General features: G+C 38.6%; 1 protein-coding gene across 3 annotated transcripts in view; it reads right to left on the reverse strand.

The window, feature by feature from the left end:
- The window catches only part of LOC122811374 (proteasome subunit beta type-7-like), a 271,817-nt gene that overhangs the window by 151,173 nt on the left and 94,045 nt on the right, over positions 1-26,599 (reverse strand). The gene's annotated exons all lie outside the window — the stretch shown is intronic.

Raw genomic sequence — 26,599 nt, forward strand, 5'->3', positions numbered from 1 at the left:
AACTAAGGCCCCTCTCCTATTCCAGCATCCGATATGAGGTTATATATTACCTGTGATGTTGCAGGCGCCATTTTTAAAATAATGCTTTTGAGTTATTTGCAGCTGCTTGCCGTCCAGCGAATAGTGTGCTCACCATGTAAGTTTTGTCTTTTATGAAGTTATATTTTGAAATGAGTACATTATATGACTCTACCTTTTGAATTGCTTATTAAAAGAGCAACCTAGTGAATAACTAGTTCAAAAGTAATGCTGTAGCTATTTGTGTTGAGTTCCTATTACATGATCAAAAGTATAAAACTTCGAACACCACAAGATCAAACTTGTATGTTCAAAGTTTTATAATTTCGAACACAAAAAAAAAAAAAAAACAACAGACAGAAAGTAACTGCGCCCCCGCCCCCACAACCCCGCTCTTATACCAACTCTGTGATCGCACTACAGTGCAAAAAGGGAATATTTACCCCCTGCTTACAACAGTTATTGAGCTGTTTTTTTTTTTTTATTCGAATTGCTGAAACTTCATATACTTGTGTTTGATGTTTACAGGTTTGAAGTTTCAGCAATTGGATAATGCAATAGGAACCCATTTGTGTTACACTTGCTAGACTCAAGCTGTTCTGTCTAAGCAAGACTGCCTATTTCAGAAACTGTTAAACTACTACTGTTATATATTTGTTAAGTCTTTTTTTTTTTTTTTGCTTATTATCATTCCTAATGCTTTTCAGTTTGTTTAACAGTTATTGTAGCATATGAACTGCAGTCTGAGTCTTTTGTATGTGATATTCAGATGGTTGCGGCCTAGTTTTGTTTTATAGTTTTAGGTATTCATAATATTTAGGTATTCATGTATCTGTGATATACTGTTCACTGCTTAGTATTATTTTCTGTTGCTGTATAGTTGTTTCTTACTATTCTCTGTAACCCAGGCTCCTTTCACACTTCAATTAATAGCCTTTTTCCTCAAGCGTGCCCTCAAATTCCCTTAGCTGCAACTGTTTTTCTTTTATTTTTACAGCCACCCTGTACTCTGAAAATGTGAGCGTTTCCCCACCTCTTGGGTTCAACTGTCTTTGAAAACACCCTTACTGCAAGAGCATGTCCCAAGTTTGATATTTTCACTCAAGTTCTATTCAGTGTGCATCTTCCCCACTAAGCAGCAGTTTTTGAGTTTTATTTAACTTGTGTAATTAACTGAGCTAGGGTAGTGGCATGCACACTAACTGGATCACAATAACTAGGTTCTCCCTCCTTCCCATCTCCCGCTATACATTTGTTCTGTTGATATTTCTTATCTGTTTATTGTTCAATAAATGATGCATTTAACCTGTAATTTTGAAAATCAAGGCAACATACCTAAAACCCTTAGCACAAGGATTATAGTGCCTAAAAAAGATTTGTAACTTACAGTCTTATATATTTTCAAACAAAATAGTGGCGGGTTTCTTAACTTATCTTGTAACACTTGAACTGACCTGCGGCATTATACTGCAACTTTTTTTTTTTATCTTATGTTTGGTCTGCTTCTTGTGGTTCAGCCCGGTCAGTTTGCTCCTCTCAGGCTCACTCTGATCCCCTACCCTACCTTCAATTCATACACACCCCAACTTACTCTAAATGTATATTTTAACCCTTCTTTTCCCCTCCTCTTCTACTCTTCCTCTTAACTCCTTTAAATCGAATTTCTCATCCTCCCATTTTCCACACCCCTTGTAACTGCACACCCGTACCATTTGAAAAACACCTCCATACCATTTCCCACATAGCACCTCCCCAGCACTACACCCGCTCACTCTAAAGTACTAACACTGTATTTTCATTTCCAAGATATTCTGCTGGTGCTGTATTTTTGTTTGCCCAAACTTTTCCTCGCCTCAGCTCTCTCAACTAAAATTCCATCCTCTCACCAGTCATTTCTTCCTAATTCACTTTTACCTCTACAAAGTAGCTTACCTCCTCTTCTGTACGGGTCTATATTAGATCAACGAATGATTAAATGTTCGAATCTGTAAAGGTCGACCTTTACAGATCGAACATTTAATCATTTGAACATTTTTTAAAATAAAAAAAAAGAAGTGGCAAAACCAAAAGCCAAAGGGTGTAAGCAAGGGGGCAAGCACCCCTGCAGTCCCCCACACCCCTCTACTTAAATATACCAACTCCAAGATCACGCTACAGTGTAGTGAAGGAGAAATTTCCCATTTCTACACTGTAGTGCACTGATGTGCGATCTCGGAGTTGGTATATTTAAGTAGCGGGGATGGGGGTGGTGCAGGGGGGGCTTGCCCCCCTGCTTACACTCATTGGTTTTACTTTTTATTTGTTTAATTTTTTTTTACATCTTCGAACATTTAAATGTTCAATCTCTAAAGGTCGACCTTTAGAGATTTGAACATTTAATCATTCATTGATGTAATATAGACCCTTCTGTACTTATCTTCTCTCAAACTTCCTCCTCTCATAATTTCTCACCCACCGTTAGCATGCTGCACATCTTTGTCTCCACTTCTCTTCTTCTTCTGCTCTCTCACCTGTCCTCTTATCATACTCAATTATATCTCATAAACTTTTCTCCTACTCTTACTCACCCATTTACAGACTTACAAACTCCCCACACTTTCTTAATAACACCCTCTCTATTTAAATCTTCTAACCCACTCTTACTCAAGATCAGATTAGCTCTCTACCCCTCACGCCCCCTCAAAACTAAGCCAAAATACCACACCTACAGCTCTAAGATTCCTTCACTCATACACTCACCAAAAGGTTATTCCTATTAGTAGATATTCACCCCAACCTGGGCCCCCTCTCCTGTCCCTCTCTTGATGCCCTTTCCTCACCCCCACCTTCCCTCATCCCAATTCTTCCTCCAAGTGCTTAACTTTATACTTTGAATATACACAGCATTCTCAGCAAAGTCAGTGAATTCCACTCAGGGATCACCCATTACTCTCCTGACATAATAACTCTGACCAAAACTTGGCTCAGTCCCCACATTAGTGATAATAAAATTATTCCCCCTAGATATAATATCTTCCACTTAGACAGGGTTCAAAAAAATGGAGGAGGTGTAGATATAATTTATTTTAACCAACTTAACTTGGCCCCTTTGACCATTTCCCTCCCCAGATTTCACCATGCAGAACTCTTAGTAGTAAACTGCAAACTTAACAATCAAAAAACATACAATTGCTATTATATATATATATATATATATATATATATATATATATATATATATATATATATATCCCCTGAGGTAATAATATCTCCATTCTTGAACATGTTTTTTTCTGGATCATCCAATACATATCTAATGAAACTATAATACTAGGTGATGTCATTTTCGATTAGAAAACCCTAACCACTGACTCCCCTAACTCTAGTTTAAATCTTCATGGCTTCACACAACTAATCTCAGCCCCTACCCACTTAGCAAGCCAACTGTAGCTCTATCCTGGACTGGATCCTTATATCCAATCCAAACCTATACCACAACCCCAAAGCACTACCTGAGTCTATAAGTAACCACTCTTCCACATACATTCAAAGATACGCCCTTCAACATATTAGACCTCACAAATACAAAGACTGTTGTAGCCTCTCTAACTTCAACCCTGATGTGTTCAACAATAGTCTTTCCTTCATAAACTGTACCTCCTTTTATACTTACCCCTTAACAATACAGTACACAAATTTAACTACATTTTTCTAGATATTCTTAACTCCCTTGCTTCCCTTAGGAAAATCAAAGTAAAATCTCTCTTTGCACCTTGGCTTTTTCAGTCCACTCGCTCTTTAATGCTCAAGAGGGACAATGCCTGGAAAAACTGGTTAAAAACTAAATCTCCTATCCACCACCAAAGCTATAATGAACATCGAAACCTCTCGAAAAATCATGTCAATAACGATAAGAAAAACTTCTACCTAAAGCCTCGATCAAGCCATCACAGCAAACCTAAAAAATTTTGGAACACTATTAATACAATTTTTTATCCTTTTAGCCCTACTATACTTAACCTTTGTCCTAACAGCTCTCCTTTTGAAACTGCCACTATTTTAAATTCATATTTGATTGACTCCATCAGCAAACTAACCTAGAATAGTAACACCTCCAACCTGTCTAATCCCCCCTCCCTCTGGCCATAAAACCGCCTGTTTGCTCAAACCTGTTCCTACCGCTTACATAAAATTACTACTTAGCTAACTAAAGCTATGCTCTCCCTCAGCAGATAATCTACTATCCCTCTTCCTAAAGCTTGCTGCTAGCTCAATAGCCTACCCTATCTCCATCCTAATCAATCGATCTATCCAAGAATCTACTATCTCCAGTATCTGGAAACAATTCTGCACTATAGCAATCCACAAGTGAGGACACTCCATTGACCTCTCAAACTGCCAGCACATTGCCATTCTGTCCCCCTCTCTAAATTACTTGAAAAATGTATACACAAGCAGCTCCTGAACTATTTTCTTCAGGAAAATCTACTCACTCCTAGCCAACATGGCTTCCACCTTACCATACCATGACTACTGCTCTAATTTCCTTCACTCAAACTTTTACTCAAGCCAGAGACAATAATAACCTAGTCTCCTGTCTATTTTTAGACCTTTTCAAAGCGTTTGGTACTGTCTCTCACCCCAAGCTCATTCCCAAATTGTCTGATCTTAGTCTCTGTAATCTTACTCTTAAATGGTTCTCCAGCTACCTCACTGACAGACAGCAGTTCGTCCAATGGTTCTTTTCCTTCTCACTCTTCCTCCCTGTTAATACAGCAGTACCTCAAGGCTCCATTCTTGGACCACTGCTATTTAACATTGTCACAAACTGTCTTCACACTTCCTGCTCTCACTCCTCTCTCATACAATATGCAGACAGTTCCCTTATCATCTCCATGTCTGATAATCTTTCTGACCTCCAGACTTTAACCCAAAACTCTTTCATCTATGTCGAAAATTGGTTAATTGACAATCAACTCATACTCAATTCCAAAACAAAAACAAACTTTTCTTATTCCTCCTGAAATCTCTTTCTCATCTTAAATCTTCATTTACTATTACATTGCTTGACAGCACTGTCATTAATGTTGAAACACGTACCAAGCTCCAGGGCACTATCATTTATGATCAACTTAAATTGGATCTACACGTCCAAAATTGCATAAATAAGACACACCAAAAACTGTGCTTGCTTTATAGAAACAAACAATTCCTCACTAAGGACTCTAGACTCTCCCTTGCCTATGCCTACCTTCTTTCAAGTCTACGTCATGGCTCTCCGATCTTAACCAACTTACGATCATCTCTAAAGACTAAGCTTGAGCTCACTTACACAACGTCACCAGGTGCACTGTGAATCAACCCTACAACTCACACCATTCCCTTTCTCTCAAATCTCTAAGCTGGCTAGAATTCCGCAACCAACTCCTACTACTTCAGCTGCTCCTTATTCACTCCATCCTCAACAAACCTGGCTCCTGCCCCACAATCTCGTCCCTCATCTCCTTCTATACTCCTAATTAGTCTCTCTGGAGATCTGACCAATTCCTCTTGGAAATCTATAAGATCAAAAGAACAATTGGCCAACATCTATACAGCTACTCTGTTGCCTTAGCTTGGAACAAACTTCCACTGAGCATCAAAACTATATCCAATACTCACAACTTCAAAAAAAGCTTTAAAAGAAACCCTACTGATCTCATGGATCTGCTCCTACCAAAGCCAACCTAAATCTCCTTCTGTGCTGCTGCTCATTGGTCTTTTACTCCACTTATCCATGTCCTTTCTGTTCTGTCTATAAACTGCTCTTATCGACTCTACTTGGTTTTATTTTTTCTCATATTTAGTTACTCCTGAGCTTGCTGACCTGTTCGACTTTGTACTATATCCTGAGATTTATATGTGACTATAGTAGCCACCTTTGATTTATGGTATCATTTACTTCACTGCCTTCTAATTTATTTATGGACCATATTTCACCTCTATATTAGCTTTTTGTACTTACTATTTTTCTCTGCTCTTCTCCCTGGGCCTCTGCTGAAAATGGGCTCATGCTCAGTCAGACATACCCAGCTAACACATGTCAAAATAAAAAAAAATAATAATAATAAAACAGGGAAAACAGCATTCTAGCCCAGAAACTCTAGTAATGAAAGTTGAAAACTATGACTAAGTATGTGGTGGACCAAAATGTTATACATTATCAAACAAATTAGAAGTCATTTTCGGTCATATTCCTAGTTCATGAGAATTAAATACTTAAAACTAGCAGGTGCAGCTTCTATCCTGTTAACCCAGGAAAGTCCAGCTCACTGAGCATAATAGCGAAAATGCTCTGTCTGAAGGACCACAGTTCTGTGGCAGCATGCTAATGAATTCCAATACAAACAGACTTATGCTCCATGTTTCATACAAACACAGTTCTACAACGCCACCAGATCCAAGATAAGGAATAAGTTCCCATTCCTACATGTTAATAAATGTAGACATAATCAGATAATCTACAAAGCTACAGTACCTTCATGTCACAAATAAAAATGCAAAATTTACTCTATGCACCAGATATAAAAATGGCAACATCATACAAATATTAAATCTGTAAGTTTTCTACTACTACTCTAGCTGGCATACAGTGCAGTACATGAAGTCTTCAGATATGAAAAGCAGGAGAAGTAAAAGGGATCAAAGGCACATGGGATATATGCAAATGATCCTTATGAACATCAGGTGTTTCAGCTAACTGGCGATTCTGAATACCCATGACTTGTTTCATCATTTTAATGGACAATTTCAGGCCAATAAAGCCAAACCCCACCAGCTGTGAATATGCATATTTTGGCCTGGTTATGACTTCATCAGCACAGCACAAGCAGAGTGTTTGACTAAGCATTAGAAACACAGGGCTGTTATACCCAGCTGATGTCAAACACTCTGATAAAAGTATTGATTCTTCCAAAATGGAATAAACATCCAGCTTTGGAACAAAGGCAAGTAAAAGTAAAGACTGCAGATGAACATCTCAGTGTCTCAGTGAAGAGAAAGCAAAACTTACTTCAATCAGTAGCTTATTCTCTGGCAGCCTCCTGAAGTCCTATAGAAAGATTTTTTGGCATCTCCCTCCCTTTCCTTCATGGACTGTTGCCAGCTGCCTAAGAAGGAATAGGTCCTCTTGACTGAGGCTTGAAAGTATCACAACTCTGGCCTTTCCTAAGCTCCACTTCTGAAGTCAGCAGTTATGACAGATTGCTATACACAGGTAATCCCTAGATTCAGGTGCCCTTTTGTCTGTATGGTTGCCCAGTGCAAGTCATTTACTTTCTTTAGGGGCTACTGCACCTATGCCGCCAGCTCCCTTGGTTCTACAAACATTGCATCAGCTCATGAAGCATCAGACAGTGCTGTCTCAACCTGAGTAGAACCAGCCAGCACTTGTCCAGCTAATGCTGTAGTCTGTCCTCTGGAGCTGTTATCATCCATTGACATTTAATGCTAAGTGTTCCATCTCCAGAAGATACCTTATCTTCACAGGTTTCTGGCCAGATGTTCTTTTTCCTTGTGAGCTTCAGCAGTCTTAAGTAGGAAGAAGAGATGTCACAGGTGGACCAGTATACCCTGTTTCTCTTCTTTGCAGCAAGATAAGAGCTGGCAGGAGTCTGTTTTTATAACTCTTACTCCTGGAACCTAGGTGATGAAATTGAAAGCAAAGTAATTCATGTCTTCACTGAAGTGGCTGCCTTTGCAGAAATCCTGAGATCAATGTAAGAGTGAAACACTGACCTCAGATGCTGCTACAATTGCCTTATCATTTTCTTTGTCAGATCTGCTGGGCATATGAACATGTCATAGAAATACTCCCCTTATATGGTAGATGCATCTGAGGTTCTGTTTCCGGTAAATGTTGGCTATTCTGATACCTAACTCAAAGCCTTGAGGAAGGCTAACAATGCCTCTATGTAAGAATCCCCCCTCACTTCACAGCTGTACTGAAAAAAAGAAGAAGAGAGACTCAAACATGTGTAGTGCGTATCCCTGCCCAGCATTCTATATGTAAGAAAAATAAATCACATGGCCCAAAGGCTTTACTGCCAACGCAGTATCCCAAGCATGTTCTCAGGGGCTTCATTGCTGTTCATATGCAGCTTTGCATAACATCAGGACTGTCCTTCTGCACGTTGCTGGCTACTTATGAGTCAGAAGATGCAACAGGCTTGGCTACAGGAACTAATATTCTGTCAGTCGCTTGCACATCTAGCTAAGGCATGCCCCATTTGCACATGATCTGAAAACAACCTTCAGCTTTTCTTGGTGACCTCCTGCAAGTTGGTCTACAAATTGGCTACCAAGTAAAAGTCTGAAGAAACAGGTCAGAAATTGTAAGCCCTGGGTCCTCATAACTATCTCAATATCCAGATCAACAGACAGAGTGGAACAGGAAGAATTTTTACCCTAATGATGTCCACAGGAATAAATTCTTGGCTAATACCAGATAACCAAGCCACTGGAGTTTCCTATAGTGCTAGCTTCCCTTCAACACCTCCTGAGGGTAGAAGCTGAGTAATCAGAGGCCAGTTTTCCTGTTTTGAAACAGAAAAGAAAGTCATTAATGACATTTGTTAGAGTTATTTGCAATCTCATTACCCTCAAGCAGTGCAACCATCACTCCTTTCTCAAAGTGCACGGTATATAGCTTATGTTCCAGGAGATGATAATTCAGACAGTTATCACAGACTGCTATCATGTTTTATTACTTCCAGTATGTCAGGGTACATAACTTCAGCCAGCTGAATACAGCATCTAAAAATGCAAGTCATGAATTGTGTTTTTCAATCTATCCTTATACACATTCAAAAAAAAAGAGTTGGAATCTGCTGTTTGAACTTCAGGATATTTACCTCATTAAGGTCCAGAAGCAGAAGTTGATATTTCTGTGCCTCAAAACATACCCGAGCACATCTATACACAAACCATGAAGACAGGCTCTGCCCACATGTAGAGAAAACATAGTGGGATGGAAGGTCTGTTTAACTGAAACAACCTGAGATGAATGTTCTTCTCTCCAGACAACCTGCCAGCTCAGTAGGGGAAGTGTTAACACTGTGATGAATCAGTAGTGCTATGCATTCCTTTCAATCAGTCTTTTACCCCCTCACAGTTGTTTCAGTGTTGTGATACAGTCCTTATAAATCTTCATACAGAAACACATATAGACTACTTTGTCTGTCTGCATAATTCAGTAGCATTTGACTACATAAAAATCAGCAACCACAAACAACTGACAAGCTGTTTGTTATTGAAAAGCCATTTGACTGAAAATCCATTTTAACAAAATATTCTACACTACATATGTACTATAAAAACATTTAGGGTAGGGTTTGTCCCCTCCCTTATTTATATATTCTAACTTCATGATCACACACTTGTAGAACACCACACATGATGAAACAGTGCTAGTGCAGAAACACAAACTTCTTCAGATCTGAGGGTAAAACATGACACTGGGCATTGTCAGTCCATACAAAATCCTCAACAACTCCCATGATCAAGAATGACATGATAAGTTCTATCTGTAGCCTTCTACAGTTTTCAAATGGCTTTTCAATAATTTTTTTCAATGACCTGTGGTTCAGTCAAAAGTATATTCAGTGAAATATTATGGAGTTGTGTATACACATAAACCACTATATAAACCGGTATAGTATATTCCTTCTTCCAAACAACCTATCAGACTATGCTATAGAAATGAAATCCTCACCCACATACAGTGCCCACTAGTCCATCTCACTTATCCTTTAAAAAATTCTTTCCATATTTTTGGTTTATCACAATTAGTAGGACTCTACACCAAGCCCATGACTGCAGTCTACCTTCTGTCATGCACCCTTTTAACAAGTTTCACCCTTCCTTGTTTGTTCATACGTAACATTTTATGTAAACTTTCACCCTTCTATCCCCACTTCCTATAATCCTAACACTACCTACCACCTCAAATATCATCGTCAAAGTTGTTAACATTTCTTAACTTTTTAATTTCATTTCCTGTAGCATCATTGTATATGCTTTTTTCTCTCCTGACCCTGTGTAGAACATTCTACCTCTTAATCAGGCTATTAAAACATTGCACATTTCAAAAGATGAATGTGATCTCTTTATTATCTTCCCTTCTCTTTTTATATCATCAAACTCCTCCCCCTCTCCTGTCACCACTCCCCCATTCATCCATGTCCACAATCCCAGGTAAGGTGTTCTTCTCTACAAAGTCAAAGGCTGCTCTTCTGAGCTGGGTCTGTCAGTCTTGGGTAGCTAAAGGGGATATCAGTAGTCACCCTCTGGTCTGCAGAATTCTCTAGGTGCCTACCTGATCCCTGAATCAAACAACCATCTGAAACTAGCCACCCCTTTAAATTTTTTTTCCCAAATTTCTGTCCTTACTATACTCCCAAGCCCCCATACATTTGGTTCCATGCTAATCACTATCCCATAGTCAGTTGCACTCCTAGCGCATTTCTTCCCCTTCCGTTAATAACTCTATTCCTCCATCCATTCTTACAACCCATTCCCTCTTCTGTCCACTAAGCTGCCCTAAATAATCCACCTTCTTGTGCTGAGACTTGTGTATAATCACTATTATTCACTGCTGTTCCTCTTCCTTCTTTGCTATCCCTTTTCATTCTTTATGTTACCTCTGTCTTTTCTGTTACCTGCTTAGACTACAAAGTCTCCCACAAAAACCCTCCTTAATCAGTCCGTATACATTTCAGTACTGGCATTGTGCAGCGCCACTTTACTTACCAAGAATGAATATTTACATTATGACTTCAACTCTGACTCCACAAGGTTCACATTCACTGCTCTGTCAGTTATTCACTGCTCTGTCAGTTATTCAGCTGATGGATCAAGTCTAACTCCACAGAAGTTATAGTCCTCAGTTCATCCTTAGGATGCATTTTTTTCTGGGGAACAAGCATAGTTAAATAAACATAGACAGTGGTTTACCATGCTGGAAGTGCTTACAGTAAGGAACAGTAAATTCCTGAAAGGGCACCAATAAAACCTCAGCATTCCCCAAACACTCCATTCATTCCTAAGCCTCACCCTTCACATGCAATATATATATTTTTAATTACTATTTCTTCACCAAGTAAGTGGGCTGGCCTAGTGACCCTTTTCAGCCACAACCCAAGCTCAAAGAGTAGGAAAATACACACCTGTCTTTCAATCAACAATATCATGTATAAAATGAGTACAAAATTCAGAACTTAGTAAGATATAATGCAGATAGCGAAACATTAAAATGTCCACTCAGAGTGCATTGAAAAAAAAGTATATGAAAAATGCAAGCTAAGATGTGCCTAAAATACAATACAATAATATAATATATGGTTTACTATCAAAATTGCGAACGGCACTACGTAGACTGTCATATACTCGAACATGGAAGTTCGAAATCGGTAATGTCGAAGACAAAATAATCAATCTAGGAATGGTTTTAACATGGGTCGAGGTAGGGGAGATGTTTGTAGTTCGGAATACTACTGAACACCTAACTCGACCCATGTTAAAACCATTCCTAGATTGATTATTTTGTCTTCGACATTACCGATTTCGAACTTCCATGTTCGAGTATATGACAGTCGACGTAGTGCCGTTCGCAATTTTGATAGTGAACCTAATATACATAGGCTCCTACATACATGTGAAATATTTGCATACAAGATGTCACATTAAGAGAATGAGAAAAGTTTATTAAATGTATTCTTGTATTTATGATTTGGGATGGTAAGTTACCTAACCATGGTAGCATATGCAGGTAGATTCAGTAAAGAGATGTTCTTTAAGTGCATCTTTGAAGCTTTTAATGGTGTCTAGAATTTTGATGTCTGTAGGCAGGTGCTTCCAGTCTAGAGAAGGCTCTTTCGCTTTCAGCAGTTTTAAATAGAGGGTGTACTAGAGTGAAACTCTTGTCCTGTGTACTTCTGATTACGCATGGGTTGTCTTGTAAATGTAGTTTTACTCTTAAAGGGGGACAGTGAATGTGTTTTAGCTCATTGTAAATTGTAGTACTTTGAAGAAAAATGGCCCTATGAGGCACTGAAAGCCATTTGGAATGTTTTAGAAAATTGTAATGGTGTATCTGGGGTCTGCTAAAATAATGAATCTGCATGCTTTATTCTCAGCAGTCTGTATTCTGAGATTGTTGTGGGTTGAATGCATAATGAGGAAAGGAAGGCTATACTCAAGTTTGGGTATTAAAATATTTTTAGCCACAGCCCTTTGAGCAGCAGTTAACAGTTTTAATTGAGCAAGGACTAATCGTTACAAAATGTGTGTGTGTGGTAAAGGAAAGGGTAAGGGTTGAGTATTGGGCCTAGGTGCCTTTGTTCAGTGACATTAGGTTTTAATATCTTTTAAGAGAATAGGAGGAATAGTGGGTAATTTTTTGACTGAGGCAAATACCATAACATTACTTTTCTTAGGGTTACATAATAGTTTGTTAGTAGTGCACCAGGTCATATACTGAGTCAGATTGTCCTCTAACTTGGTTTGCAGGTCAGAGCGGCTAGTACTGGATTACAGCAGCACCATATCATCTGCATACATTATTGATTTACGATTTGGTAATAACAGCAGGAGATCATTAACAAAGAGAGAGAAGAGGACCTAGCACAGACCATTGCGGTGCACCTGTATTATGTTTTCCAGTAGCAGAGGATGAGACATTGCTATGGACTTGGAAGGTTTTGTGTTCCAGATAGCTGGGAAACCAGCAGATAGTGTTACCTCCAAAGCTGAGTATTTTGAGTTTATTTAGAGGAAGAGTATGTCTGTTCGTTTTAAAAGCCCTTATGTCAACAGAGACCTGCGGTAATAAGTCCCCTATTCAGGTTGCAATAAATGGTATCAGTGGCCATTACCAAGGCAGTAAAGGTACTGAAGTCATTGTGAAAGCCATGTTGTGCTTCACATAACAGGCCATAGCTGTTAATATGCTTAAATAGTTGCTTGCATAAATGTTTTTCAAATATTTTGGTAATAGGAAACAGGGTAAAAACAGGTCTGTAATCCTTCAGCCCATTAGGAGAAGTGACTTTGGGTAGGATTATAAATGTGTGATTGAATGCTGGTAGGACAGTATCGGAGGTGAGGGAGAGGTTAAAGATATGAGTAAAGGGTTAAGCAGTTTTTTTCAGCAGCAAGCCTTAGGAGGCTCTTAGTTGTAACTCATAGTGCATGGAGTCTATATAATAGATAACGGAAACATATCTATAACTGGGAGTTGTCTGCCCTCTGCTGGAATAGTTGAATCACTTCTACTCCTTTTGCAGGATTATCTTTTCCTACATTTTTTCTAAAGCCGTTTTAACACAATGTCAACACATCTCTGAAGTGCCTCATTCAAACAGACTTGCTCAGGGTTACTTACTATACCGCATTCCTTTTATACTTCTCCTCATGATTACGGAGTCTCTTCCTGCCAGGTTTCTCACTTATCTTCTTAGTCACATTGCTGTATTCTGTTTGCTATTCTTTCATCTTCCCCGCTATTTTTATTCAGCCTGTTTAACTAGTCCCCCGGTGTGTTTCTATACAGTCCATTATAACAGGAGTGCATTATCCCTGAGTACCAAAATGTTACCAGTACGTGATGCACACTGATGAGATCTAGCCTGTTTATCTGTGCCATCTGTGGCATACTAACATAGCATCCTGATGCACCATGTCTTCCTTCAGGAACACGGAGTCACAGCATTCTCTCTCAATGACTCAATCACTTATGAACACTGTTTGAGCACCCCAAGTTATTCAGTATTTACTGTAACCCAGCAACACCCTCAGGAGTTACATAAATATCCAGATTGTCTCTGCCTTCAGCAGCCTGTGTGGCAAGTGCTCAGAAGTTATCCCTGCCAAAAATATAGCTTGTCTTTCCCAGCCAGCTTAGCAACTATCCCACTACAAAATGACAGACACTGATTTTACTTCTAAACATAATGTGCCACACAGTAGTACAAAAAAAAAGTATGTCATGTCTATGATATCTCACTAACATAATCCTCTGTATTACATTGCCCTAACACTTCACTTGTCTCCAGCCTCAGATATTCTGTTATCGATTCTTCTTGCTCCCCATAAATGTTCTGTAGTACTCACAAACATACATACACATCAGATCAACTCATACTCTTCCTTATTCCATTGATACTTCCTTCCAGACTTTCATCTTTCTTCATGTTGATCTCTGTTTTCCATCCTTGTCTCCTCCTGCTTTGAACCATGTAATGCCGGTTGCTTCTTACTCCAAGCTTCCTTCTTACTGTGGCCACTGGCTACCATTGACCCAGCCACTGCCTCTGCCCATAAAATAGCTATAGTTTTCTGGTCCATCCATTCCATCTTTGCCATTCACCATGGTACTTGTTGCAGGGCTTTTGCATTCTGATCCTTTGCCATGCTCTGTTCTGTTGGCACAGCTGTTCTCTGCTTTCTCTACACCCAACTCAACTTCTTTATCTTCTTATCCTCCCTTTTCGCCTCATTGGATCTTTGACTGGTGACATCCTCCCTTGAACACGTCCCCATCTGTTACACAGAAAGGCCATCATTCCTTGTTCAGTATTTGTCTGCAGGTTATTCCTGTGTCTCCTTTTAGCTACTTATGGTTGGTAGAATCTCTTTTCTCATACAATGAGTGGAAGGTCCATCTTTCATTCTGTAAGACAAATGCTAGCATATCTGGGAAGTACTACCCATGCCTAACTCCCAACTTGTTTGATTCTCGATGCCTCTGCTGAATATGCTTGTCTGTTTCTGCACAACTGTAGAGAGCAATCATCCATATGCAAATGATCTTGTATTTATCTAATATCAGACATTGAGTCTTCCTTGTCATGGCAGCACCCGCTGTCACACATCATGGCCATGGAACTCCACACTGACCTGGACTGGTCACGCACCAACTGGATCAGTACTTCTAAACCGACAGCCTTATCAAGTGCCATTTTTAACACCTTTTGGTTTACTGAGCACTAGCTTTAAGACTTCTTCTATAAATCCTATCACATTTAGACTTTCATTCCCTTACATAGTCCACCAAGGTACATATTGCAAGCCTTGTTGTTGGAGCTATCTATTTTACTTTGGAAAGTGCCAATCTGTTTATAAGAGCAGGCACTGCTTCCTTTTGTATTATAGTTACATCAGGAAGGGCAACTATATCATTTTACTCTAATGATAACTCCTGGTATTTCTCTAGGATCATCCTAGTGACAATTCTAGACATTTAATATTGCCTGTTCATATTTATATTAACAATTCCAAAATCTTGCTACATACAAGCCACTGATAATGTTTCACTGAAAAGCGTACATGATGGACAACACAACTTCATTGGTACTTGACCTATTTCTGTTTTGTGCAACTAAAATAAACTTTAACTGCTGCTTTTATGCACTTCACATTTCTATAATATTCATCTGCCTTCACATATCTCAACAACCCAGCAACACAGATGGAACTGTTTAGCCTCACATGAAAGCTCACAGGTTGATAAACAAAATGTTGTTGACAGTATGCATTTAGTGGTCACTTAGACATTGTAAGTTGTAATATATACTGTGCATTTTGTGATTTATGTAGTTTAAGAACTATAAAGTAATTAATGTGATGTCTGTAAAGATTAGTTAGTGCAGAACAGGCTACCATTTCCATTTTGTGAATAGGACTTGCAGTTCTAGAGATATGAACATTTATTTGAACAGTTAAAACAGATCTTGATTTTGTCAGAAGGCTGAGGTTGCAACCGATGAAAGTATATAACCTTCCATAAAGCCATTGAAGGTAATGAGCATCGTTCTGGTTGGCACTGAGACTTCTATAATGATGCCTAGAAAGGCACTGAGTGAGCTTCCTGTATTTTGCACACCCAATAAATGTCTTTAGACACTTGCTTTCCAAGCATTGATCAATTTACACAGGAAGTGTCAATGTTGCTTATACCAAGATGATTAAACCTGTGACAAGCAATGGATTTTATAGCTTGAGTGACCACCTTGAATAGGACTGACTATATCACTCACATCTGATACCATTTTAATCAAGTTATCATTCCTAGGTAAATACATATCAGCATTTTCTAAGACAGACTCTTCTGTGTTTGTTTCTCACCAGTGCTTTTCTGCCTTTTTCTCTGCCTGCCTGAGTTTGTTTCAATTTTTTTGACTTCTTTACATTTGCTGTCTATTTGATGCCGGATCTAAACTGGAGTACACTTCAACAAAAGTAACAACTCCATTGGTCATTGCATGGTTTCATTTAAATCTCTTTGCTGAATATCCTGGAATTTTCATTTTATAGTGAGAGGGAGATTTCAATAGCTGTTACCACTGCCACATGAGGCTTGAGCATGGTCAACAGTGCCTGCAATTTTGTTGTTTTCTTCCTCAAATTTCTGGCAATGATATGAATGATTTTAAGCCATTTAGCACTCATCAGTACACAACATCATTATATTGCTAGCATATGAAACTGGGAAGCCAGTGTGACAAGGAAGTAAGGGTAAAAAGATTCTGGGAGTTGGGATTTGTGCAGGAATCATCACTAACCACAACAATCAGCAACCAAAACTAGTAAAACAAAAAAAGCAGCGAAGCAGTGTGTAGAATCCCAGGACACAAACTTTAATGAAAATAAACACTTTCGTCAGGTACAAGAACCAAACTTCTTCAGATAAAGAAAACAGTTAACTATCCTACTTGTACCAGTTTTGAAATATATCATGGTCCAACAGCCAATGAATCTAAAACAATGATAAAAAATGCAAATTGCAACCTGCAACCCTAATAGTAACCCTTTGTTTTCCAAAGTCTTTAAGCATGTAATTTTTTTTTAAACATGTAGAACAAATGTATAAAAAAATATGTATATGCTTACCAATATATAAACAAAACAAAAAAATAAAAAAAATTCATGCTTGACAGACATGAGTTTAAAACTGTACTTATCTTTCAAACTGTTTTAATTTTAAAGTACTGGAGATCGAAATACTGTCATTGAGCCCAGGGGGAAAACATGCATTCAAATAAATTTGCCACCAAGTTTCTTTTTGTTCCAAGTATAGTTTCCAAGGGCCATTACAGGGACTTTTTTGAACTTGATGCACTACCACAAATTTAAATTGATGTTCAGGGTACTTAGTCAGATGCCAGTATAAGGCATTATTCTTCTTCTTGTGGGCTATATCATATTGATGTTCATATATTCTCTAAGAAAGTTTACATTCTGTTTTCCCGACATAAAAGGCAGGACATTGCAAGCACAAAGCAATATGTACCACTGACTGGGAATAAGAGAAATGTTTTCCTTTTATATCAATATTTCTTCCTCTTATACTAATACTTGTACGATAAAAATGTGTTTGCACTGACTACATATTCCACATGGAACCATCCTCCCAGTGTTGGTACTGTTCTTAACCACTTGTTTCTCCATAATTCTTTTTAAATTAGGCACACGTCTGTACACAGTATTAGGCTGTAACCCCGGTCTGTCCTGGATATCCTGGTCACCCGTAATAATTTTCCAATTTTTATTCAAAATATCAGTAAAAATTAAATTGTTACTGTAATATGTGGTAACAAAAGAGCAAAAAACATTTTATTTGCCCTGAGTTATATTCAGAGTACCAGATGCCATCCGAGGCACAATATCCTGATTACCATTCATCAAAGACATCATACTAGTGTCTTCCTGATGTAAAATCCTGCAAGAGGGACTTATATTCATAATTATTATGCTTGTTAACCACCTCATTATGAATTTCAGTCAATAACCATGGTGGGTAGCCTCAGTTGGAAAACATTTTGAGTATATATGTATATTCCTGAAGACAAATCATCATGGGTCTGAGACCATATGAGCTGCCCTAACTAGGTGCCCTTTTACCACTCCCCTCTTAAATTGGAAAGGGTGACTACTAGTTTAGTGGAGATAAATGTTGGAGTAGGTAGGTTTTCTATAAATAGAAGATTTTATTGCATAATTGTCTGGGGACTTGGTAATTAAAACATCCAAGTAAGCTATTTTATCCAAACCAATGGTATGTGTAAACTTCAAAAATGAGGTGGTCTGATTAATAAATAATGAAATGTGGAATTTCATCTAATGGTCCTAGCCATGCAATAAACAGATTGTCCAAATATCTCATATGCATCTTAATCTTCTTCTTCTTTTGACTTTTTCCCGGTTAGGGGTTGCCACAGCAGATCACATGTCTGCTTATGATTGGCAGTGGAGTTTTACAGTGTCAAGTTGCCAGCCCAGCACCCAACCTTCCACAGAAGGCACACACTCACACCTAGGGCCAATTTAGAGTGTTCAATCCACCTACAGCATGTCTTTGGGATGTGGGAGAAAACTGGAGCACCTGGAGAAAACTCATGCAACCACAGGGAGGACATGCAGACTCTGCACAGAAGGCACCCCAGCTGAGGATCGAACCGGACAACCTCTTGCTATGAGGTGACAATGCTAACCACTACACCACCATGGCCACCCCTCATATGCATCTTAATATAGTTGTGAAATTCAGAAGGAAACAAATAACACTTCTCCCACCAAGCCATGACAATATTAGCAAATAATGGGCCACATGCGAAGCCCATTGCTACCCCCAGCATCTGTTTAAAATAATGCCCTTCAAAATAGATGTAATTATGCTTTAATACCACTTCCATTAGTTGACTAAGGGTATTGACTTTATCTTGACTTAAATCCACCACTTGACACAGAAAGTCTGAAAACCATTTCATGCCCACATTGTGTGGGATGCAACTATACAAATCTTTAACATCAACAGTAATAAAAATCCCATCTTGAAATGGACTAATCTGATTACATAAGGTCAAAAAGTGCCAGGAGTCACGGCATAAATAAGGGATTTTAGATACTACATGTTTCAGTTGCTTGTCAAGAAAACGTGCGCTGTAACTAGTCTTAGACCAACCTGAATCAACTATGGGGCAGTGGGGGGGGGTCCCTCAAGTTTTTATGTATCTTTGGTATACCAAAGATACCAGAAATTTTTGGCCAGGTGGTTATCATGTAATTAAATTCTGTTATGGAAATTTGTCCCTGAGTTAATATATCAGATAATGCATAATCTATGTACTTATAACCTACATTGACTTCATTCAAGGACACTTCAGTATAAACATCATCACATAACATAGTAAACAAACGCTGAACATAATCATTATTTTCCAAGACAACTACCCCCCCCCCTTTATCTGATTGCATAAATCTCAGGTTGTTCTGTGATTTTAATTCCTCAAGTAACACCCACTCTGCATATGAAATATTTTCAACATAATCTGTGTTGGAAATAAAATGCCTAAAATCTACCTCACATGCTTTCTCAAAGATATTTAAAGTCTGATCTAAGTCTGGGTTGTAAGTACTAGGAACCCGTAGGACATTATCAAACTCTAAATTGTCACAAAACAATAATTGCAAGTTCAAATTACGGATGTACATTTTTAAGTCCCAAATAAGCTTAACCATATCAGCTGATTTACTGGGCACAGAAGTATACCCTTTACAAAACAAATCAGCATGCACAATAGGCATAGCCACCTCACTGTAATTGTAAATCATAAAGTCTCCATTGGAGTTGGAAACAATAATATAAGGTTCAGTTACAGTAACCTCTGAAACTTGGCGTTGCTGTATCCATTCCTCCGATTCTGCCAATTCGCATGACTCTTCTGGGGATAGAGGTTCTGGCTCTGTATCCTCTGGTTTCAAAGCCGCTCCGAGTGCCGTACTGTGGGCACTTCTAAAGGGTCAGCAGCTCCTTCACTATCCACAGCATCAACACTAGGTGTTCCAGACTCATTGTCTCACCTCCATCCAGCTTGCTGACCTCTTGGTGGATTAGGGTAAGCTTTCTCCTGAGGGTACGCCAAACGATCCCTCTCAAGCTTTTTGTTTTTTCTACTAGAAATGAGCATACACATATTGTCTATTTCCTTAAAAATACTTTCATATTGTGATTTGAAAGTGTTAAAAATCACATCACTAGTTTATCCATAGAAATGCTGTTGTGTTTGACAAGTAGTTCCATTAATTCACAGCCATGCCTATCAAACACGGCTAACAAGTCCTGGTGTAATAAGGAATGCTGTATAAGCCCTGTCAGGTATTTCCAAACCCTTAAACCTTTGGGGACCTGTTGAACTCTCAAAGATTCCCTAAAATACATATTTTCATGATGCAATTTGCGATATGAAGTCAATTTTGATTTAAAGTCTCTTAATTTACCTTCAAAGTTAGAGGACTCCACCCGAGAATTTACATCACTTGGTATCTCTCTCTCTGCAGCCAACTATCCAAGGTACATGGCTGCAACCACCTTTCATTACTCCCAATTACAGGAGTAAACATGTGATTGTTCTGCTGTTGACCAGGTGGAACCTGCTCACCAGGGTTTGTAGTACTCACCCCTTGCAGAATCTCTGGGGTGTTGTTGAATTCACCAGCATTTTGTACAAGTCCATTACCAAACCAATTCAATGTAAATCTCTATTGTGTTAACTGCTGAACCAAAAACAGTAGGATGATGCACAAAGTCACGTAGAAGCAAAAAATCTGCCTGTGAAACATGTCCATGTTCTTTTTCCACACTGCCAGAAGCCATAACTAGTAACCACAAAAATCAGCAACCAAAACTAGTAAAACAAAAAAAGCAGCGCAGTGTGTGGAATCCCAGGATACAAACTTTAATGAAAATAAACACTTTCGTCAGGTACAAGAACTAAACTTCTTCAGATAAAGAAAAACGTTACCTGTCCTACTTATACCACTTTTGAAATACATCATGGTCCAACAGCCAATGAATCTAAAACAATGATAAAAAATGCAAATTGCAACCTGCAACCCTAATAGTAACCCTTTGTTTACCAAAGTTTTTAAGCATGTAATTTTTTTAAACATGTAGAACAAATGTATAAAAAAGATATGTACATGCTTACCAATATATAAACAAAACAAAAAAATAAAAAAAATTCATGCTTGACAGACATGAGTTTAAAACTGTACTTATCTTTCAAACTGTTTTAATTTTAAAGTACTGGAGATGGAAATACTGTCATTGAGCCCAGGGGGAAAACATGCATTCAAATAAATTTGCCACCAAGTTTCTTTTTGTTCCAAGTATAGTTTCCGGGTCTATATCAGAACAACAAAAGTACATATGTGCGACTACATAAAAGTCGACACATATACACGAAACCTGTAAATAGCAAATGGCAACATAATCTAATTTTTTCCTAGTGAAAAAAATTCATGTGGCTGTTCAGAAAAAAATAAAAATTAAAAACCATTATCAGGTGGGGGGCTTTGCCCCCCACAACCCCCCAATGTGGGGGGCTGTACCCCCCATACCCCCCTAACTAAATATACCAACTCTGAGATTGCACTATAGTGAAGGAAAGGACAACTCTGTGTAGTTGGCCAACTACCTCTTTGCCCTGTGACATATTCATTGAATCACTTAAATGCGGTTCGATGAATATGTGTTGCTCTTTACATGTTTGCTCAAAAACAGTTTCGTGCTTCTAACATAGACTCTAGTTTCCAAGGGCCATTATAGGGACTTTTTTGAGCTTGATGCACTACCAGAAATTTAAATTGATGTTCAGGGTACTTAGTCAGATGCTGATATAAGGCATTAGTCTCCTTCTTGTGGGCTATATCATATTGATGTTCATATATTCTCTGAGAAAGTTTATGCTTGGTTTTGCCTACATAAAAGGCAGGACATTGCAAGCACAAAGCAATATATGCCACTGACTGGGAATAACAGGAATATTTTCCTTTTATATCACTATTTCTTCCCCTTATACTAACGTTTGTACCAATAAAAATGTGTTTGCACTGACTACACATTCCACATGGAACCATCCTCTCAGTGTTAGTACTTTTCTTAACAAGAATCATCAGTGTTAGAACACAGAAATTATTCTTCCTTTCTGTAGACACCTGGTGAGTGTCTTTAGTACTGTGTACAACTTTGAGTTCCACCTCTGTGCATAAGTAGAAAATTAGCAGAGAAGGATATCACAGAGTAACTTTTTGCTGAGTGTATTCCCTGTTCCACTGAGAAAGCCTTCTGGCTACTCAGGTACGGAGTGACATGCATGAAACAAGGGTCAAACAAAGACATTAGTTCATGTCATCATTTTCTAGTGCACACACCAGGCAGCATCTAATTATACTATGCTGCATGTCATCAGATGTTGCTCATTTGGTGCCTTTTAAAGCGTAGTAATTTCTGTGCCTACATCTATCCACTCAAGAACGGAGAGCCACCCTGTGGCTGCTTGATCTCCATTGCTTAACTCCCAAATCACATAATCTGTATCACAGCCTGAATCTGACTCACTAATACAGTAGTCAGTTGCTTTCTCCTCTCCCATTGGCTTGACCTCTTCATAAATGTTGTTTTGGGGGAGTTAACAGAAAACATTTTCATCTTTACTGGCAGGACAAACATATACAGTAGCACTAACATACAAGGTGAGGGAGAAAAGGATAAAAGAACATATTAAGTAAGGATGGAAAATAGTAAGAATTTATTGCTGTAGTGCACAGTATGGAGGAGGTGTTCCAGTCTATGATACTGGTGCCCCAGCTTCAATTAGCAACCCAAAAGTCACAGAGTGGGCTTGGAGAGGGAATCCAAGGTTAATGACTATTCAGTGGAGGCTGGAACAATCCCCACAAAATAAAACAGTAAAGATGTGTGTGTGTGGGTCGATAATAACTTGGGTCTGTACAGGGGTCATACTTCTGTAAGGGAGTTGCAGAGGCTGTTGTCCAGGGATCACCACAATCCATGTGGATATGCTGAGGCTGAAAAAGGTACGTAGAGGCTTGGATAGTACATACTTGGTACTGATGAGACTGCAGCTTGGTATACTGTCTATTCCATCACAGTTATACTCTTAGTCTTCAGCAGGCATTCTAAGATTTGTTTCAAGGTAATCAAGGTGAGTCCAGGGAAAACAACATTTTCAGGTATACTGTGGTGCAACAATGTGGGCAGGTGGAGGAAATTCAACACTAAAATCTGTCTGCTAATATATAGCCTATATTTTTGGGATTGGAATGTGTGATATTATTATAAGTGAACTCAGTGGATTGCCAAGCATTGTTCCTTAATTTCCTGATATAACCAAAGAAAGATTTATAGCTTTAATTTGGTAGCAGCAATGACTTAAATCAACTTAAAATGCATAAGATAAACAAATGTGAATATTTTGTGAACAATGAAGGCTATTAAAACTGTCCAAATAACTATGCTATCTGTAAGAAGTGTTTCTTACAATGATGATAGTGCATTCATAGTCTTTCCATAGATACTATAATAGATTTTAATTTTCAACAACCCAGAATTAAATTTCTTGTTAAACATTCATAAACAAATTGTCATATCTTGGCAAATGTGTGGCACAGACATATAGTCTTAGAACACTTTGGTTAACCAGACATAAGCTTTCACATGACAGCAAGAAATTCACCTCTGGGTGCATGTTTATTTAGGTATTTACAGAAATGTGAAAACATATTCTTAATTATATAATTAGCAATATAAATAACACTGAAAGTCTCACAAGATGTACAACTTGAAGTTCAATCTTCAAAGACAATTTTTCTTCAACAACATATAAGGTTTCACTCGATGCCCTGTAACAGTTTGTAATTCACTTGCTTTATGTTTTTTTGAAATATTAAGTATATTTGCAAGTATTGCTTATTTTCATAATTACTAACAAACAACAATATCTCAAGTACAGTGTGATATAAATGAACACTGACAATGACTTTCCTGTTTTCAACATGGTATTTCACACTATCCCCCAGGCGGCCATGGTGGTGCAGCGGTTATCGTTGCCACCTCACAGCAAGGGGTTCCTCTGGTTCCATCCTTGGTTGGGGTGCCTTCTGTGTAGAGTCTGCATGTCCTCCCTGTGGTTGGGTTGGTTTCCTCTGGGTGTTCCGGTTTCCTCCCACATCCCAAAGACATGCTGTAGGTGGATTGGACACTCCAAAGTGTGTGCCTTCTATGGAAGGTTGGGTGCCGGGCTGGCAACTCGACACCGTAAAACTCCACTGCCAATCATGAGCAGACAGGTGATCCACTGCGGCAACCCCTAACCAGGAAAAGCCGAAAGAAGAAGAAGATTTCACACTATCCCCCCTCAACACCATGTAGGTCTCTAAGTATGAAAATGTGATCACAAAAAATGAAAATATGAATAATAAGTGGTAAATAGTGATTAGTTTCACCACCACAGGACATCTTAGATTAACAGTCTTAGTGTCATTTTGTTAATAAATCCTTGCCCTTTCTAATATTGCCTATAAGTTGCCTGATAGATCACCTAATCAAAGAAGTCACCTCCAAAATAGATTCGGATGCCATAAGGAGGTATAGGTGCTAACTGTAAGTAAACAAAAAGGTGCTATAGGCGCGAGTGAGTTAAGTGCCTAGCTAGCATTTTCAGTTTAATCTTCAGATAGAAGTTGTAGATTTCTTACTTTTCCTTAATTTCCTCTTTTTGTTATAAAGTTAATTAATATTGGAATTCCATCAGAGGAGGTTATTCCTGAATTTACCATTATATTTAGAATAAATGAGTACTGACTTGTTTGTGTTTAGCTGCTGGTAAAAGTCGGAGGTGAATGTGACAGCCCTCTCATCTGCAACCATTTATAGGAGATTGTTGTGAATTTTGCATTCGTCTTCTATAAGCTGAAGTATGTTTGCTCTGGAAAAGTCCATAAAGGTGGCCTCATTTCATAGTGTGGTGATACCATTAGGTCTGACAGAGAAGATGACTGTTTTGTGGTCAGACTTAAGCAAGAATATGGTTGTATAGGGTTAGGTACAGGACGGAGTAGGTTGTTAAGCCTAATGCCAAGGATATTAGAGCATCTTGTGGCTAGTTTAAAATTTGGTCTGGTGCTTTGGTATAACAAAGTCTGGAAAATGCTGAACATATCCATTTGAAAGGTGTGCGTGGGCCTATTAATACATTGGTAATTGAAGTCCACCAGGTAGAAGGTTGTTGGTTTGATATTTAACCCATCAATGGTGTTAAGGTAATTTCCACAGTCTTTGGAGGATTTAGCAATGAAATAATAGCTGCATTTGTTAAGAGTGGTTTAAATCTCCAGGAATCCCATAATAGGGTAGTGGGTAATTTGATGTGAGATGAAGACATTTTTGACAAATACAAATAGCTCCCTGCAGTTACCCAAGAGTCTGAAGGCACAATAGGTGTTAAACATTAGTAAGAAGGATTGCTGTCATATTGAAAAGATGTTTCAGTAACCAGAACTGAAGCTGGGTCATCTGGTGTCCTGCGTAGCTCTCCAAGGTGGCACCCCACCTCAAAATTGAGGATTAAAAAAGAAAATGTGCACTTTTTAACTGAAGAAAGCTGCTTGTTACAAGTATAACCATCAGCTTTCTACACTTACTGTCACACAATGACCACTTCAGTCATGACTGCAAATGCATTATCAGCATTCATTTATAAAGATACAATATTTTTCTGGCTTAATAAATCATTGCAGGTGCTGTATTCTTGCAACACTAACACTTACCAATCCACAACTTGTACCCCAGGTAGTCACCTCTTTCACCCCACCCTAGCTATGGCTCTGTCAGTAACTATAAAAACATGAATCTTTTGAGCTGCAGGAGGGCCTCATGTTCAGGCTATAAACAATATGAAAAGGAAGTTAAGGGGTTAGAAGGATATGGTTTCTACAGGTACAGCTATTGCTAGCTGAAACAAAGAATTTCACTGCAAAATAAGCTGCCAACACATGATATGGGTAGTGTGCATCTCTGGAGAATTATTCTCTGTAAATATGCAGATATGTGGAAGGCATCTTACAAGTATTAAACAGTGATGTTTTTGTAGTACAACTCATACAAATTGCCAACAAAGCGACTTTCAATACCTCTGCTTGATAAAATTATGTATAGAAGCATAATAGTAGATCTAAAGTAGCACATGTGTCAGCAACATGCTAGAAAGTATTCAAGCAGTTTGACACAGAAGATCAAACTCATGAACTGTTAATGAGCATCAGCCTGTAGCACTAGGTGTGATTCCCTTACTTAATCCAGCAGCATTCCTGAATTATCCCTCTTAAAGGCATTTGTGCCTTGTAGCTTTACCCTTTAAAGAATTAAAAAAAGAAATAATAAAACCAAAAATGTGCAGTTGAACTCCCCTTCATAAGTATTATCACTCTGGACTGTTTGAGTCACCTAAATTCAATCTCGGAATTTAGCATAGCAATCTATTTATCACTACCAGGGTGTAATATCCACAGTGGTGCAGCAGTTAATGTTGCTGCCTCACAGCAAGAGGTTATCCAGTTCAGTTCTCGGCTCGGGTGCCTTCTGTGCAGAGTCTGCATGTCCTCGCTGTGGTCGCGTGGGTTTCCTCCGGGTTCTGTGGTTTCCTCCCACATTCCAAAGACACTGTAAGTAGATTGGGCACTCTAAATTGCCCTAGGTTTGTGCTCG

Source organism: Protopterus annectens, chromosome 9.part0, assembly GCF_019279795.1.
Source record: "Protopterus annectens isolate FY-2018-M chromosome 9.part0, PAN1.0, whole genome shotgun sequence".
Lineage (NCBI taxonomy): Eukaryota > Metazoa > Chordata > Ceratodontiformes > Protopteridae > Protopterus > Protopterus annectens.